We start from the raw sequence: 18,747 nt of genomic DNA, 5'->3' as shown, positions 1-18,747 counted from the left end.
ACATTATGCCGAATATTCAAAAAAAGAGAAGGGGGTGATAGGGCACGAGCACAGCAGCAGAGCAAAATCGGTTGACAGCGTCTCATGAACAGGCATGGTTCTCTGTCCTACCCGGGCAACGGTGGCTGCCAGTCAGGGCTGAGGTCTTCGAGCAGCCATTTGTTGCCATGTGTGTGAAAGCAATGAATATTTAAGAACAGAGCAAAGTGAGCAGAGATAACAAGAAGAGCCAACATGACAATTCAGTCAATTAAATCCCTGTGCAGCACAAACTGCCTGTGTTTAAGACTATAACTAGGATAAGCCCAGAGAGAGAATATATTCTTTGTCAACATTTTCAGTCAATATAAATAGGAATAGTTTTCCAATTTGGGGTGCGCTGATATAAGCATTCTCAAAATATCATTTAGAAGAACATATTAGCCGTCTAAACGAAGAAGTTTGCTAATGTTCTAAAACTTTCTATCTTGGAATAGAATTCTGTTTTCTTTATTTTCTTCAGTGTTAAGCACACTGTGTCACAGAAATGATTTTAGCATTAGGAAAAAAATGTATATTTTAATTTTAATCCTTCTGGATCATTTCTTTTTTTAAGAAGTAAGAGATAGCATGCAAAGAGCATAATTGAGCAATAAAAATCTTGTATTTTCATGCTTCTAAGAAACTAATATGTTATGTGATTTGCTGGCATAAAATCAACTCAATAAGCATTCCTTTTTCCTATTTTTTGTTTACTTGGGCTTTTATTACCCATATGATGCTTGGGATGGGTAGAAATGCTGAATTTTGAAGCGTTCTGGTCCTCCACCATGCTAGGGGTTATCAGGTGGAGACAAGGCAGGTTTCTTCTCCAGGACAAGGTCTCATACCCTGAGTTCCCCAGGTGGCCCTGTTTCAAGGACAGTGGCCAAAGGTAATTGTAGTTTTGCCTTATTATAATTATTTTTCAACTCACACAGCTCACCAGTGGGACCAAAATGCATTTTCAGATTGTGAGAATGCAACAAAAGCCCCGAAGTCAAGCAGCGCAGCAGGATGTGGACAAAGCTTTGATCTGTCAGGGAGGATCTGATGAATATGCATCACTGCCCATTATCTCAGTATATAAATGATCGACGCACAGGGAAAGGGTCTGTGTCCATCTGCGGTTAATGAAGCACCAGGGGAGAGCACACACACTTACTTAAGCTCATGCTTCTGGGGCACAGACTAGCCTTCAGACGCTGCAGCCCCCGTCCACAGGGTCAGGGCCGTGGGTCCTCATTGTCAATGTGTATCGCCACATAATTAAACGGTGCTGCTCTGCACTCACTATCAAGAGTAGCCATGGAAAATCATCCCCTCCCCCAGTTTTCTGTCTTCACTGTGATGTATAGTTCATTCTCTGGAGAGAGGTGGCTTCTGTTTGCCTTTTAATTCACTGCATGAAACCTATTATTTGCATTTTAAGCTTAGGTTCAGGTGTCCGTAAGAGATCAAAGGCATAATTCTTTGTACTAAACTTAAGCATTCGAGCTCAGTCTAGAACACATTTCATAGTGTGTCAGAATGTCCTAGAGCCAAAAGCACAGCCACAGAACCATCTAAGAACTTGCAAAATCATCCAAAGTATGCAAAGCTATCAAGAGCCTTGCCTCCCAGGAATGAAGCAATCAGTTTAGAAATTAAATTTTACTCCTTCTGCAAGATCTTACCCAGGTATACGACTTTCTTCAGGGATTCTTAAAACTGTATTAGCCATGAGTTTGTGAGTAGCTCGATTCACTACCTATAATTATGAGTTTAATTACTGCAAGATAATATCACAAAGCATTACAAGATTTGTCAAATTCCGTAAAACCAGTTCCAACCTGAGAAAATGGTAGGAAAATACTAAGATAATTCTTCTCAAAATTAGACGGTAAGTTCTGGAACCCAGCTGACTTAAATTTGCATGGACTGACCCCCCACTTTCTTCCTGGTCTCCTAGGGAGAGGGCATTCACAATGTGCTTTGCCGTCCCTTCGCTTGACCTGGGTGCTGGGTGCGCCGGTACTAACTGGTCAGGCTGCCTGGATCAGTGGCACTCAACTCATTATAGTCCTGAGGCAAAGTCAAACAGTCCTTGAAAAAGTAAGAACGTTTCTCTGGCCTAAAGAAAAGGTTGAGCGACTGCCTCTCTATCTGCACCATGAGTGCACATAAAATAAAAGAAGTGCATGTTGCATCTTATCCAGTGGCTGATAAACATTTGGCATGCACTTCTATAAGCTGCAAACATAAAGCCGGTTCAGAATTCCATGGAAACATAGCTCAGAGATCTCTACCATACGAGACGGAATTTTCCAAAGATGGCTGCCACCGTACCTCTCGTCTCAGACGCTCGTCTCACAGCGTCCTGCTGATGCTCCTCCCTGAGTGGCGGACTCGCATCCTCCTCCCCGAGCTGAGGACGAGACCTCTGTGACGCACTCAACCAACAGGTACGGGGCAGTGATGCTACAGGACTTCTGGGGCTAAGGTGGTAAAATGCCACACACGTTCACTTTTGTCCCTTGAGAGTCTCCACCTTGGAACTCAGCCACCACGCTGTGAGGAAGCCAAGGCCACACGGAGGGGCCACTGCAGATGTTCCAGCCCCCAGTCAGATACAGCGGGCTGATGCCTCCAGAACATACCAGCTCCCAGAGGCCAAGTTATCCCAACCTTCAAGTCTTTGCAGATAAGGACCCAGATGCTGTGGAACTGGGGCAAGCCATTCCCGGTGCCTTGCTTGGATTCCTGAATCACAGGATCCTTGAGCAAAACATATTACTCATTTATGTCACTAATGTGTGGGATGGTTTATTTTTCACTAACTATTCTTTCAGATTTTGTCCAGATTTTGTTCAGGGAGAGAGAATTAAATGGCTCAGATGACAGACTACAAATATACTTCTTAACTTTTTTTTTATGATAAGGAATAACCTTCCAGACATTTATAAGGTATGTTTATTTACTTAGCCCCTGAATGGCCCAGCATGCTATTCCTTTTCTTTTTTTTTTTTTGTGGTACGCAGGCCTCTCACTGTTACGGCCTCTCCCGTTGCGGAGCACAGGCTCCGGACGCGCAGGCTCAGCGGCCATGGCTCACGGGCCCAGCCGCTCCGCGGCATGTGGGATCTTCCCGGACCGGGGCACGAACCCGTGTCCCCTGCATCGGCAGGCGGACTCTCAACCACTGCGCCACCAGGGAAGCCCCCAGCATGCTATTTCTATGCAGTTTGTCCCTCCTCTACTCCCCAGCACTACAATCAACGTATGTAACAAACAAGCTCATGCCGTGAAATTTTAAATGTCATCCGCAGAGAGAGAGAGAGAGAGAGAGAGAGAGAGAGAGAGAGAGAGAGAGAGAGAGAAGGAAAGACAGAGAAACAGAGAGAGAAAGAAGGAAAGACAGAGAAACAGAGAGAGAGAGATTTATTCTGTGAATATTCACGTCATTTCACGTAGCCTCTTTTGGCATTCACACTTTCAGTTTTGCAATATGGCCACTATGGCGTTTTGGTATATCTCTTACACCTAGTAGACGTAATAACTTGTGAAGTCCTTTTCTGTTAGTGGCTGTGCATGAATTGGCCCTATTATGGTGTCTGACCTTGAATTCAGACAGTCTGCCTTCGAGAATGTTTACTAAACGTACAACAAAGGGGCATGTGCATCCCACCTTCCTGTCCACCAGAGCACTCAAGACATCCTCCGATGGCTCTGTCCAATAACTATTGACCATTTCCAAGCGTTTGCTGTATTTTGTGTTTCAACTCCTGAACTTGTTACACAGTATCTTCATTATATTAAAATCTCCTTCATGACCCCTGTAATCTGCACTTTTGTTAAATTTTCATATGTATGGGTGCTTTACCCAATAGATTACATTTAAGACAAACAATGGATTAAGATTGCATTATCACAGTGAAATCTAATGCTTATCTTTTAAGAAAAGAGGTTTAGGGTTAATTAAGACCTACACATCTAAGATTTATCACTGTAAGTAGATAATTAATGTCTCTGTTTGGAAGGTACAAATTAAGTTCTAATTAGTGGGGTCAGCACATGGGAATCAAAGGTACTTCATCCTCGTGGCTGTCTCTGTCCCTACGCCGACCTCCTGGTCCCAGGAGGTATCAGGAGCCAGCTTGCCTTTAACTCTCTGAAATGATTTCTCCAAGTGTGGTGGGCACAAGAGACAGCAGAGTGACCTGGGTGGCTGGTAACCAGTGAGTTCCTACTGAGTAAGTACCCCAGGGTGGTTCCCAGAGATCTGCATTTGCCAAGGCTGTGAAGTGATTCTTAGGCAAAATCTCCTTTGAGAAGCACCATTCTCCACCCCCTCGGGCATTTCCACTTTGACATCGTCAGGGTTCAGCTGATACACCTTCACCCAGTGACCTTTTCCTGTCCGTGGCTGTGAGGAGGATGAGAATGCCTAACCTATAGCCCTGCCCTGGAAGGACTGACAGTAAGGCTTGCTCAGAGGACAACCGTGATACAAGGCAGCTTTTCAGTAATTCAAAAACTCTTAGTACTTCCTGAGTCCATACCCTTTTTTAAACGTCATTTCTAAATTAAACATTACAAAAAATTTCTTGTCGGGCTTCCCTGGTGGCACAGTGGTTGAGAGTCCGCCTGCCGATACAGAGGACGCGGGTTCGTGCCCCGGTCCGGGAAGATCCCACGTGCCGCGGAGCGGCTGGGCCCGTGAGCCGTGGCCGCCGAGCCTGCGCGTCCGGAGCCTGCGCTCCGCAGCGGGAGAGGCCGCAGCGGGGAGAGGCCCGCGTACCGCAAAAAAAAAAAAAAAAAAAAAAAAAAAAAAAAAAAAAAAAAAAAAAATTTCTTGTCAAAAGAGATTTCAGTTGTCTCCATATACCGTTTCTTGTATAAATCACACATATTTACCAAGAACGCTGAGCTGCGACCCACAGACGGAAAGCAAAGGTAATCTGTCCCTCCATCGTATAACACAGGTTTAATAAAACCCATCACCCTCTGGGTTATACATGAAGACATTCATCACCACGCGTTTGCACATTTTGATGTTTCTTAAGTACGGAATTCGCAACACTCTGCAACTTTTTCCAACCAATTTACAAATCATTTTCATCCCTCATTTTATTACCCTACCCGGAGTCAACTTGTTCTTTTGGCACCATCAATCTGACTGACTGGTAGGGTTTCGGAGTGCAGCGTTTTAATTTATGCAGACAGCTACCCAAAAGCATCTCAATCACTTAGAGCATGAAACAGGGGAGGCATTAGATTCACTAGGAAATGCTGCTTTGTTATACATATATATCTAAGGACAGGGTCATTTATATACCAGAAAGCCAGGGTGGTGACAGACAGGACTAATGTATCAATGTCAGAAGTAAATGCAAGGCAAGGGATGATAACAAAAGTCAGCCTCGGAAGGTACCTGGAATGCTATCATTTAATGCTCTTCTGGGTAAAAGGGATATGATATAAACACTGAATTATCAATCATAAATGAAGGTCTATCAAATAGAATATACTATCATATTAATATAAGAAAATTGTCTCACCTTGGTTTCAGATCTAGGGGTTTATGTTGCTTACAGTCTTTTTCTAGATTTATCATTACACTCAAACTATAGTCCAGGTTTCTGAGATATAATAGGGTGCAGTGATCGAGGATTACTGACATTTATAATAAATTCTTTTAGTGTTATAAAAAGCTGCATAGTGATTCTCAGGGGCCATATCACCTGACACATGACACATATTGACCCCATTCAATATCTGTTATCTGCCTGTTTGAAACGTTATTTAGATAATTGAATAAGATGCAGTTAAAACAACGAGAAAGAAAACAAAAGCAAAAAGTGAAGTCACTAAAAGTTTAGCAATTTTCTTAAATCCAAAGAGTCATTTTTGTTAAACTTAATTGCATTATTTTCCCTTTGCATTTGGGCAGGTCCTACTGGCAAATATGCAGACCCACCAGTCTATGCTAGTCTGACAAATAGGAAATCATGTGCCCTCAAAGTCTCTCTGATATTATGGCTCCAGGGAAAAGGAGGGCAAATGCCGCTTCCTGGAGGGGGAGGGGAGATCATGGGAAAGTGTCCAGATCAGATGGAAGAGTTGCCCGCTCCCGGCTGGCGGCAGTAGGATACAGAGCCAGCAAGGAAAGGCCAGTGCGTAGGCTCCAGAGACTCTGCCTGGCTTCTTCTCTGGCTGGACACCGGCAAGTGGTAGTTTCTCAGGCAATTTCTAACAGTTTAACTTTAGAAAACCCCGAGCAATGGGACTTTTTAATTGCTTCTTCTGACGCAGATTAGGAAAATGCCAGGCTCATCTAGATGAGTGCGTGTTCCACGTGGACGGTGGAGAAGACAGAGGGACAGTGAATCCAGGGGGGCTACACAGAGAGCGCTGGCCTGGCTGGGACACGGGGGTCAGTTAAAACAACGAGAAAGAAAACAAAAGCAAAAAGTGAAGTCACTAAAAGTTTAGCAATTTTCTTAAATCCAAAGAGTCATTTTTGTTAAACTTAATTGCATTATTTTCCCTTTGCATTTGGGCAGGTCCTACTGGCAAATATGCAGACCCACCAGTCTATGCTAGTCTGACAAATAGGAAATCATGTGCCCTCAAAGTCTCTCTGATATTATGGCTCCAGGGAAAAGGAGGGCAAATGCCGCTTCCTGGAGGGGGAGGGGAGATCATGGGAAAGTGTCCAGATCAGATGGAAGAGTTGCCCGCTCCCGGCTGGCGGCAGTAGGATACAGAGCCAGCAAGGAAAGGCCAGTGCGTAGGCTCCAGAGACTCTGCCTGGCTTCTTCTCTGGCTGGACACCGGCAAGTGGTAGTTTCTCAGGCAATTTCTAACAGTTTAACTTTAGAAAACCCCGAGCAATGGGACTTTTTAATTGCTTCTTCTGACGCAGATTAGGAAAATGCCAGGCTCATCTAGATGAGTGCGTGTTCCACGTGGACGGTGGAGAAGACAGAGGGACAGTGAATCCAGGGGGGCTACACAGAGAGCGCTGGCCTGGCTGGGACACGGGGGTTTCCCTCGGGCACAGAGGAGCCCAGTGAAGGCTGCTGGGGCCATCCCACCACAGACCTGGGAGGGGCCCCGTTCAGAAGAGGGGGTGCCTGGCCTGAACCTGGATGACAGCACGCTGTGAGTCAGGCACGTAAAGACCATCACACATGCCGCTCAGTATGACCAACAGTAGGGTCTCTGCTGCCTGAGAGCAGACAGGGTGAGGACACTGCAGACACAGCCTGACGCCTCATTACCACCAAGGAGCACCAGTCACGTGGACAGACCTCAGCCCACCCAGCCCTCCTGCCGTCGGAGGCACAGGCCAGGGTGTGGGCAGGGAAGGAGGGAGAGGGGGAAAGAGAGCTCCCCTGCAGGGGTGAAGTGCTGCCAACCTGAGAGCGGGAAAATGCTTTAAATTGTGGATGGTGTCCGAGAAAATGACAGTACTTGATTGGATTGGATAGTATCAAAAAGAGACTAAGTTTTAAACTTGAAGTGGCTAAAAGCTTATTAAACTGAGTTACTGGATTGGACTGAATTTAGCTATGCGGCTGAGAGAAAATGGCAGCTTGTCAAAGAAAAGTAATAGGAAGTAAAGTGAGTTTGCCGACCTTGATCGTTGCCTTCCAGTTCAAACTCACCGCGCGCGCGCACACACGCCCTCGCTCAATCACACGCATAAATATTTCAGTCTTACTGTTTGATTTCTATGTGTGGTATAAATCAGAAAGCAGCGGAGCATCTGCCTGGGTGCCTCCAGAATAAACTGTGTGTGTCACAGCTTTCTGGTCTGGGGAGAGGAGGGAGGTAGACTGCTGTCTCCAAAAGCAGCTGGTGGCAGCTCAGATAACTTTGGAGCTTGTTTTTTCCACTTCGAATATTTTCCAATTTCAAAATATTAAATTGTGGGCAGAGGCCATTTTGAAATCAGACCTGTTCTTCAAATATTCTGTCGATGAACAAAATACTCGGGGAGGAGAGGGAGGAGCAGGAATTCAGCACCAGCGTCCCTGCCTTGCCTCTGGGATCTCTCTAGAAAGTTTCCCAGCTACTGCTCTTGCACTCACCTGTAGCTCTCACAGTTCTTTTCTACCCTCAGACCCTCCTGGACTAATGTTCTGATTATACGTATGTTGCGCTGGTTTCGATTTCCCTCCCTCCTCCAGAATCACAATGTCACAGCCAGTCCTTCAATTAAGGTTTCAGCATGATGGCTCCAAAGCTGTATCTCTAGCTCTGACCAGTCACCTGAACCCCAGATCCCGGTGAGGGCCACAGAGGCCTCCCCTGAACCTGGCAAAGTAACTTCCCACCCCCTACTCCTTGGTCACCTTCAGCCAAAGTGCCCTGATTTATCTCTTCCAAATACTTACTAGCATCTCAAATTATCTCACTTATTTGTTCATATCTTTATTGTGCATCTATCTCCCCTCTCACCTCTCAGACTCACCAGGAGGGTGATGTGATACTTTAAGATAATTCTAAAATACTGTTTTAGGATCAAATAAAAGAAGCAAATGTTAATGTAAGTTAACTGAGGGCCAGAACTCATAAGCTTTGTTTTTCTGACCCTAGAATGGTATTTAGAAATGTTCTAAATAAATATTTGGTTACTAACTCACCAACCCATATACTGGGGAGGTCACTTGACATTTGCACTAGGGCACATTTCAGATATTACAGATTCAGTCCAAAGTGGAGTTCATGACGGTTCTCCATATTTTCTTTCTGCCCAGCCTTCAGTCAGGGTGACCATGATCTATCCAAGTGCTAAATCCACACCCCTGAACATCATCTTATTTCCTATCTCTGTCTCCCCTCCACGGTCAGTTTGTCCCTGTGACCTCCTACCTCTAGAACCCCCAAGCTACCACATCTCACGTAGATTTCTGGGATAGCCTTCTTTCTAGTTGGCCTCCAATTGGACACTGTCCCAAATAGTAGACATATTTACTTTTTTAAAGGCAAATATGATTAAGATACCTCTTTGAAATCCCCCAGTGGTTTCTCATTTCTCCTAGAACACAGCTCAAAATCTTTGGAAGAGCCTACAAGGCCCTGAATGAAGGCACCCTCTCCCCGAGCAGCATCTCATGACAACAACCTGGCCATTCTACCCCAGAATTTTATGCTCCAGCTTTGTATGATTAATTTTGCAAATCCCTCAGATATCTGTTGTATTTTCTTGATGAGGTAGAACTTCATTCCAACACTTTTGACATTTCAAATTCTTAACACGCTGCCAGCTTGAGGGCTGGGAATATGTACTCTTCTTACTGTTTCTTGACCCAACCTGCCTTACCGTTAAAAATAAATTGGTTTTCCATCTAGCATGAAGCATGAATTAGAAATGTGTCCGCTGGTTGAAACTATGCACCTTTTAAAGGGTTCCACACAAATTTTGGCCACAACACATAAGTTTCTCATTTTCATTTATCCTGAATGATAAACTCTATCAGCAAAAGGAAATGTGTATACTGAACTGTAATTTTTTCAGAAATGCAATTTCTTTCTGAGGTCACTTTAATCAGAAGAACAAATGCATCATTCACGAGCCATGTTCTATTAATTGGAAGAGTTGGTCCACTATTACACAAGACAGCGTCACCTCTCAATAAAGAGAAAATGGTTTCCCTTTGCTGTTCTTTCAACCGCAATTATTACCCCTGAGTCAAGTGACTTACAACACAGCAGCAAAGTTAATCATTTAAGACTAGAAATCATCTTTGAAAAGTCAACCAGTGGAAACATGTCCGTAACAACAATAACAGCTGGAGAGTGTACTTTAGAGGAATTCAGAAGTGCCTCTGCATCAGGATTTGGATAAAGGTCATATTTTTAATTACTTTGGTACAAATTGCTACAGATCACTGGCTGTCTTTATTGGTACATGAAATTATCAGCGGTGGAACTTGGGGACCTGTTTAATAATAGGTCTCTGTGTAGTTCCTCAAACTTTACAAATATCTCATCATTAAGAAGGATAAGTTAGGGAAGAACTCACCAAGAAGCTGGTGCGCTATTCTAAGACAATCATAAAGCTCTGTTTTAAGATCAAATAAAAGATGCAAATGTCAAGAGCAGAGAGTTGCTTTTGAAGTGCTCCATATCTTAATCCCTTGCGCTGTCTGTGTCCTGACTATAAAAAATCTCCGTGTGACAATTCATTCTTTTATACATTAATTCCTTTGTCGAGAAGATTCCAGGCCTGTTTCAGTGGACATGGAAAAACAGATGACTGAGGACTAAAGGAGATTCAGGGGTGAGTCCCTGGAACCCCAGGGTATGCCTAGCACAGCAGCTACCTTGTAGCATACGTTTTACCATGTTTGTTGAATTCAGTAGACACATATAATGGATCTTCAGTGTCACCTACCTTGTGCAAGGCTCAATAAAATTTTATAAAGATTCCTTGCAGAGGCAGACTTGGATCCTGATGATGGAAATGGAACTACATAATTCTTTTTGACACATGAGACATACCGTAAATGCTATGAGTGTTATATGCTATATCAATGAGGGTACATTTACACCTCAGTCCCCTTGAATAATAAGTGACATTTACTTAGAGTCACTGTGAGCAGAACACCTTAAGCAGAACCAACATTTATGTATCTTACAGAGAATATGGAACTCAGAGTAGCTGAAACCACAATGTAACGATCTGTCCAAGGATCGCAAGCCTGGGGAATGGAGAGACCAGCAGCCGCGGGAGGCGAAGGGGAACCGGGGCGGCGGTTGACATGGTTCACTTTGCTTAAGTTGTCATGAGAGTGAAGCGTGGTGCTGGCAGTGCCTCTTGGGAGGTCAGTTTATTGTTGAGGTTACAGAACAAGGTCAAGTGTGGCTCAGACAGGGGCTCTGAGCTGGGTGTGAACGATGGACAGGAGAGGACTCTTACTGGGGAAGGGCTGGGGTAGGAGCTGGTGTCGCTAGGGTGACTAGGAAGAACTCGGCACGAGAACATGTGGGATGGAGCCATGTAGGGTGTGGTCTGAAGGGGGCCTGAGGTCAGACTCTAGATCTGTCACTGCTGGTCGTGTGACCTTGGCAAGTTCTGAATGGTCTTCCTAAGCCTCTGTTCCTCTTCTGGAAAGAAGGGATGATTCACTACTGCTTACTCTCCACATTTACTTGGGTTCTAAGTATGGATAATGACAGATTAGATAGTGAGTTTGGTTAGTGGTCTGTTACCTAAATCCATTTAGTTACTGAATTCATATGGGAGAGTTCAGGTAGGGGAGGTGCCAATAATAACAACACTCTCTTAGAGCTCTTCTAACAATGACATGAGACAATGAATGTGAATGACAGTACCTGGGACATAGCAAGGTTCAAAAGTATTACTGCTGCTGCTGTGACTACCAGTTGCAGATTATTTAATTAGCAGGATAGCGGACAGAGGGCATTACCATTCGACAAAGAGGTGGTTTGCTTGATTCAAGTACCAACTGTGGCTGAGCTCTTGTGCAGGGGAATCAGAATTATACCAGCGTCCCGAACGGAAGCCACCATGGCTGGAGTCTAGGGATGAACCAGATGGTCTAAGTGCAGGAATGGAGTGTTTGAGATGGGAAATCAGAGGTTCCTACAAAAGCTCAGGAGTGGTGAGGGCTGAGGATTATTATGGTGTTCATGGAACTTGAAAGGAGACGTGCTTCTAAAATAAACATTCCAAAGGAAAAACAATGGGGCTCAATAAAACTCAAAGGAATTTCTGTGAAGGTGAAAGACAAATGGCTAGTGATTTGCAAGGAAAAAGTGGTGAACTGGCCATCCAGATAAGTACAGGATGTTTTCCAAAAGAAGGTTTGGCTGGGAAAAGAAGAAAACGTACATCACATGTGGTCAAGGGAACACACTTTCTCTGGTCTGTCTTCTCGCTCGAGCCCGACCCTTCACTTTGGCCGAATTCTTCCTCATCTCCCAGTCCTAGACTGTCGGTGCCCCAGGCTCAGGCCTCAGGCCTGTCTTTGCTCTGCCTCACTCCCTTCCCGATCTCATCCATCCTTCACGCCTGCACAGACAGCTGCTTGCTGGTGATGGCGAGTCCTGACCTGGTTCAAACATCTCGGAATATCCATCTGCTTGCCCCTCATTTCTGCTCAGAAATTGGATTTCAAACTATTGATTTTTTTTTACCCTAAACCTGCTCCTCTCACAGCTCTGTCTCAATGAACAGACACTCCAACCTTCCAGTTACTCGTGTCAAGTTCCTTGGTGCCATCTTTGACTCTGTTCTTTATCTCACAGCAGGTATCTTCCCTGTATCTGGAAGCCGGCAGCTTCTCCTGGGCCCCAACACGGCCACCTCTGGTGGAAGCCGCTGCCGTCTCTGATGTGGATCAGAGCAGCTGACTTTTGTGTGGTCATCTGAATTTCATCCATGGACTGTTCTCAACATGGTAACCTCTTAAGTCCTATGTAACTTCCTTGTTTAGAGCCCTTCGGTCACTTCTCATCTCACTTAAAGAACAAGCCAAGAGTCTCACAAAGTCTGATAAGGCCCTCTGAACCTCGTGTCTGCTACCTCTGGTCGCCCATCCTCAGCAGATCTTCTCACCCACTCTACTCTGGCCGTATTGAATTCACTGCTGTTTGTTCAAACCCCTCACAGTCCTGCTACCTCAGGACATTTGCATTTGCTGTTCACTCTGCCTGGAAATTCCCTCCCCAAATATTTACATGGCTGCTCATCCTGTTCCTTTGGGTCTGTACTCAAATATCATCTCATAGACACCTTCTGCAAGGATTCTATATAGTACAGGAACGCCCCTCTCCACCACTACACACCCTAGCCTCCATACCTGCTTTAGTTTTTCTCACAGCACTTGCCATCTCATTTATCGTATATTTACTTCTTTATTAATTTATTGTCCATTTTCACTGCCAAAGTGTAAGTGGTATGAGGGCAGAGACATTGCATTGTTTATAGCTGTATCTTCAGCATCTAGAACAGTGTCTGACAGATAAGTAAGTATTGAATAAACACACACGTTACAAACAAGCTTTTAAAAAACATAAGTGTTGCATTTCTATGTGAAAGCGTAATGAAAGAGCTGCGCAGAGGGAAAATGGAAAATGTTGGCCCAAAAAATCCTTCAGTAAGCCAAAGGAGTTGGAATAAAAAGCTTTAAAAAAGGCAAATGGTAAAAATTCTGAGGAGTAATGTGTTGCTTTGCAATGAAATCTAATCTGACAGCACCTCTGTTGCTTATGATAACCCAGATGGTAGACTGCTATTTCATCCATTAGCTAGCACGTGCATCGTTTGCCAATTCCAATTCATTCTAGAAGCTCCCATGGTGACTGTAATGGAGGTTGGGTTTTGTTGTTTGTGGGGAAGGGATGGGTGGTGGTTTTGCTTGTTTGCTTTTGCCATAAAACTACATGGGATTGACTGGCTGCTGGTGGACAGGAACACACAGTGGTGACAAGGGCGGCTGCCCTGCAGCAAGAGTACTACCGCTCTTAGTAGTAGCAAGTTTTGCCTCCGGATGAGACAGAAATATTAGCGCTCATCTTCCTGTTTGGTTAACATATTTAAAAATTTATAATTTTTGTGAAGATGCAGATGACTTTCATTATTTATGATTTTAAGTAACACTATTCCATTGTATTTAGAAGTTAAACTCTGTCTGTTCTTTCTCTGCCACCTTCTTTCCTAGGAGACCCCAAGCTCCCGATGGCTGGCCCTGCGGTACGAGGGCAGGTGGTGGAGAAGAGAAGCAGCCCCTTCATAGAGGGTGGTTAACTGCAGCACGGAGCAGCACCCCACCTTGGGGTGGGGAAAGTTGGCTCCAAAAGATCTATCAGTCCCCTCGGAACTAATCTACCTCGAAATAAATTTAACAATCAAGTAAAACTAGTGCTTGTAGCATCTGTACCAACGCAGCTCATCTACAGGAGCCTCTTCCCAACTTTCACCCCATCACTACTCTCAAACCTCTCCCAAACCAGTTTACGAATTCTAGCCCTGCTCCTGATAAGTCCCTCCCGGAAAGGAAACTTCTCCAGGGCATGTAAGTCAGGAGCTGGAGGATGGCTGGCTCGGCCTGGGTCCATTATCCACTGTCCCAGCTATTTAAAGCAACCCCAGGAGTCCAGCTGTGGAGGATCCACTAGCAGCTCCAAAAGATGTATACTTTCCAGGGAAAAAAAAGATATGGCTCCTTCCCACAGTTTACCTGTCTCAGGCAGAAACAATCAGAGCAAAAGAAATAGAGGGTCTTACAGTTAAAGGAAAGACGTGTAGAGGCAGCTTTAAGTGAAGAATGTCTGACTTGTTCCAATTGTCAACAGAGTGTAAAGTGGTTCCATTCAGGCTTTCTAAATGGTCAGGCTACTGCCTGAGTACAGCGTACCTATTCAAGAAACTGTGGCTTTATTTATGGTTATGACAACTTCCAAGAGCTGGTATCCTTCATGATACAGCATAACACCACAGTCAGACTGGGAAAAAAAAAAAGCCTGGAGTAGAATATCACATTGTGACTGGTCAGTGAAGAAAATAAAGGCACTCAGGACGACTTACGTATGTCAAAACCTATATAGAGAAACTGGATTGTCTAGAAATTGGCGGATGGATCTTTTCCAAGCACTGAGAAAAATTTCAATTTGGGTTTTAAAACAAGTCAATTTAAAATAAAACGAACCAATAAAAGGGCTGATGAAAATTTCTTTAAGCTTATTGTATTAAAAACCCCAAAATGACTTCAAAACCCATAAACTCAAAAGAGGGTTTAGTTAAATAACAATGAAACATTCTAATTCATTTTCTAAACAATGAGATCATTTAAAAAGAAACATTTATTATTTTCATATGAACTTCACGTTTCTAAGTCTGAGCTCTGTCTATCTTTTCTGCTGACAAGGCTAAAAAGGTTCCCTCTCTGTGTGGACAGAACAGATGCTTGAGGCTGATATGCAAGGAGGAATCAAATGTGTCCACCACACAAGCTCAGTATATGTAGATCTTCAAAAGCAAAGTTTTTCCTCTTGATTTTCTTGGGTCGTAATGACTGGTATCGAGACATTTCCATATGGATAGCATGAGATATCTGACATCCTCCACTGCCCACAAATCCGGTTGCCTTCTGATATTCCTTCATGTTTCTTAACACTATCATCAACATTCAGCGAGACTCCCAGTTGAACACTGAGACGCATCTGTAACTCCTTTCTCTTTCTCTCAGCTTCCGATAGGTTACCCAACTCTGTCCATCCTCCACCAAAAGGTCTCCCGGAATTTGGCCTCACTAACCCTTTAGATCAAGGTGGACATTTTGACCCATAGCAGTGGTGTTTAAACTTAACAACAACAGCAATAGCAAAACTTGTGGTAGAATCCTTTCTTCAAACTAAGTCTTGTATAAACGTCCATTACGCGAAACAGTAGAATGAAGAGGCTGCTTCAGCCTCCCCTTCACCCTTTGGTAGCCCTGGGGCAACACCACCGCTGGTTACGGGAAGGGTCTCTTACCGCGTCTTCCGGCCCGGCTTCGGCCCACTCTGGCCCACTGGCATCAGATTCAGTTTCCTGCCTCACGGGTCAACCTCGGGGGGCAGGGATGGGGCAGCAGGTAGAGCAGAGAAAATCCAGCTGCCTGGGTTTGATCCCAGCTGGGCAGCGTACCAGCCCTACAGTCTTAGGCAGTCTTGTGACCTCTTTTAATCTGCTTCTTCATCTGTAAAATGGGGAATCAACAATAATACCTCTTCTAAGACACTCTCGAACAGACCCTCCGTAGGGTCTTTGATTCCTTCAACACTCTCAGGGAACATTTTTTTCTTTTCCAGGAACAACAGATCGTGTCTACTGTTATCGATTTTAAGTAAGGTACTGAGGAGATCCGTGCGTCATCGTGACACAGAAGGACTACATGCGGAGCTGGCAAATCCTCCTTGGAAAGAGTCTGACTTTCCCAGAAATTTTGTTTGCTTTCTATTTTAAGATTTTATTAAAGAAAAAGAAAAAAGATGCCCCTCACGGTTCGGAATAATCCAAGAGTACCTGACCGGATGCTAGCACGCACGGGTCCATGATTTCCGCCTGCAAGAGGAGTTAGAATGCTCTTCCCCAGTCCCACCCGACACACTCTGAAATGGCCCAAGCACTTTGCTGGGAGAGGCTCAGCGGCAGAAAACTGGCTCTCTTTACACCACCAGTCCCACCCCCTGCCACCCCGTGGACTGAGCCAGCCCTGGGACACTGGCTCGTTCATGTCATCGAAGGCTCACAAATTCCATAAGCGAGCCGTGTACATGGGTAACATCCAGGATGTGCTCAGTGCTACACTTTATGGGGAGAAAGAAGACAATGAACGCGCCCCTTTGGCCAGTGTCTGTCCTGTGTTCTGAAATGTCGGTCTTCTTAGGATCAACATCACCAAGGAATGTCTGGCTGCAGAGAAACGGCAGCCCCTAGTCCTCAGGGGGCCGCTGGGAGGCTTATGGGAGATTTTGGCTTGAGCTTTTCTAAGCCCAACTCAACCTGCCACAGAGAAAAGCATCAGGAAAAGTTAGCTATACAAAACACCACTGTCATCATTACCTCTGACTTGACCCCCGCGGCTACAGGACAAACTCTGCCGTTCTTAGCCTGGGCCAGCGGCCCCTTCACAGCACCCAGCTTTCTGCTCTACTTGGTCTCTGCTCACTCCCTGCCCCTGAGGCTGCACTCTGGCCTCACCGTCTTCCCCGCTGTCTCCCGGCCAGGGCGGGGGTATGGCTGCACGTCCTGCAGGCTTTGCATGGTCATCTCGTCCCCTCTGCTCCCCTCTTCCCTTCTATCTCCCACAGGGTGCCCCTCCTGTGAGGTTTTCTCCACTGAAAATCAACTCGAGTTGATTTTCTTCTCTACCAGAACACCCCACTGTCATTAGGTGGTTTCCTAAGGGCAGCCAACTAGGAGTTCATGGTGCCCAAGGGCTGGTCTTCTTCATCCCGGTGTCCCTAATACCTTGCCTGGTCCTAGGCATGTAACAGACAATCGGCAAGTTATGTGTTGGCTAAATCAATGACTGAATGAGTAGTATGTTTTACACTTTATTTTAGACAACAGAAAGAGAAGAGACAACGACACAAAAACGTTAACAGTTAGTTAAATCCAGGATGTGGATTGTGGGTAATTCTTGTTATAATATTTAAACTTTTAATTTCCCAAATTTCATATTACATCAATAATTAGAGGAAACAGAAGAAGGAATAAGGAAAAACCGTGACAGTTTATATAGCAATGCAGACAATCAAGTACTGTTAAGTATTAGCCTTTCTTAATAAAGGTTATGGGCACCTACCATTTCCTGTATGAATGTACAAGTTAGTGTAATACAAATTGCTTGCGGAATTTTTTGAGTTTGATTTACGTTTTAATTTATTCTGACCTAATTCATTAGCCTAAGTTTTTCATGCGTCTCACAGTGTAAGTCCTGCTCGTTCAGCTGGGAATAAATCTTTGGTATTCTACATGCGGACGCGTATTAAAATACATCAGTATGATCCTACCTTTCAACCAAGACCTGAAGCCCAGAAATAATACCCTTTGTTTTAAAGAAATTAGGTTTGTCATTTAAACAAAAAAAGGCATCAGTCCAACTGGCGACTTCAATTTCATCATCAAAAACCAGAGTCCCATGAAACTGGGTATAAAGCTCATCTGAGGATTAAGAAAGAAAGAAAGAAAGAAAGAAAGAAAGAAAAGCTCTTACATGCATTTAAATACAATGTAAAATTGCTTGCTTACTAAAAATATGAACAGCAATGAACAAAGTGTAAGCATGAGTACTAGAAAAGATGATCTATAGACACCATAAATTAGCCACTTCACGTTTCTACATCAGGGCATGTTATAATGTTGATAGCCACGATGACCATATAAAGGTCAACCACAAGGACACAGTGGCCTCTAAGAAATTAAGCTCCACGAATTCTTGTCTGCTTATGCAGTCAGGCTCTGACAAGTCCAGGAGGGCCCACAGTAACGAGGGCTGTGATGGTTTCTTCTGTAGTGGTCCATGATGTAAGGACAACACACATTCTTCTTACAACTGCTTGGCACACAGAAGATGGGTGATAGGTATGAATTAATTAGTTGACAGTCCCATGGCTCTGTCACCAGGGCTCAGTAGGCTGAAGCAGGAAGATTTTGAGAAGGCCGTGGCGTGCCCATGGCCACTATTAGCGGGTCAGGCGGCCACCTCACCCATATTCTCCAGCCCTGCTCTCCCCAACTGGTGTCTGGGGCCTTAGTCCCAGCCTCACGGCGGCCCCTGTTGACGGCCCGCGTAGTTACGCGTCTGCTTCCCTCTCCGCCTGCCCGGCACACGTGACGCAGCTCACCCAGTGCCTCCCCTGCAGCCACAACAATGTCAGCGTTTGGAGCACCACTTTTGAAAAATGACTATTCCTTGGGTTTCCCTATGAAACTTGTATTTATGTTGGGTGGTATGCGCCCAGTTTTCATTGTAATCGAAGCAAAATTTACTGACTTCTCCAAGATCAATGTATGCAACCCCTCTTACGACAGAAAAATAGGTTCATTTACTTTTCCTTAAAAGTGGTCTTTCGGGCTTCCCCGGTGGCGCAGTGGTTGAGAATCCGCCTGCCAATGCAGGGGACACGGGTTCGATCCCTGGCCCGGGAAGATCCCACATGCCGCGGAGCAACTAAGCTCGTGTGCCACAACCACTGAGCCTGCGCTCTAGAGCCTGCGAGCCA

The 18,747-nt window shown here is 44.8% G+C and overlaps 1 protein-coding gene across 7 annotated transcripts in view; it reads right to left on the bottom strand.

Moving 5' to 3' along the window:
- PRKN (parkin RBR E3 ubiquitin protein ligase) overlaps positions 1-18,747 on the bottom strand; it is a 1,334,302-nt gene that overhangs the window by 267,368 nt on the left and 1,048,187 nt on the right. The gene's annotated exons all lie outside the window — the stretch shown is intronic.

The sequence above is a fragment of the Physeter macrocephalus genome, chromosome 10, assembly GCF_002837175.3.
Source record: "Physeter macrocephalus isolate SW-GA chromosome 10, ASM283717v5, whole genome shotgun sequence".
Lineage (NCBI taxonomy): Eukaryota > Metazoa > Chordata > Mammalia > Artiodactyla > Physeteridae > Physeter > Physeter macrocephalus.
Note: the sequence above shows the minus strand (reverse complement) of the source record. Positions and strands in the feature narration are given on the sequence as shown.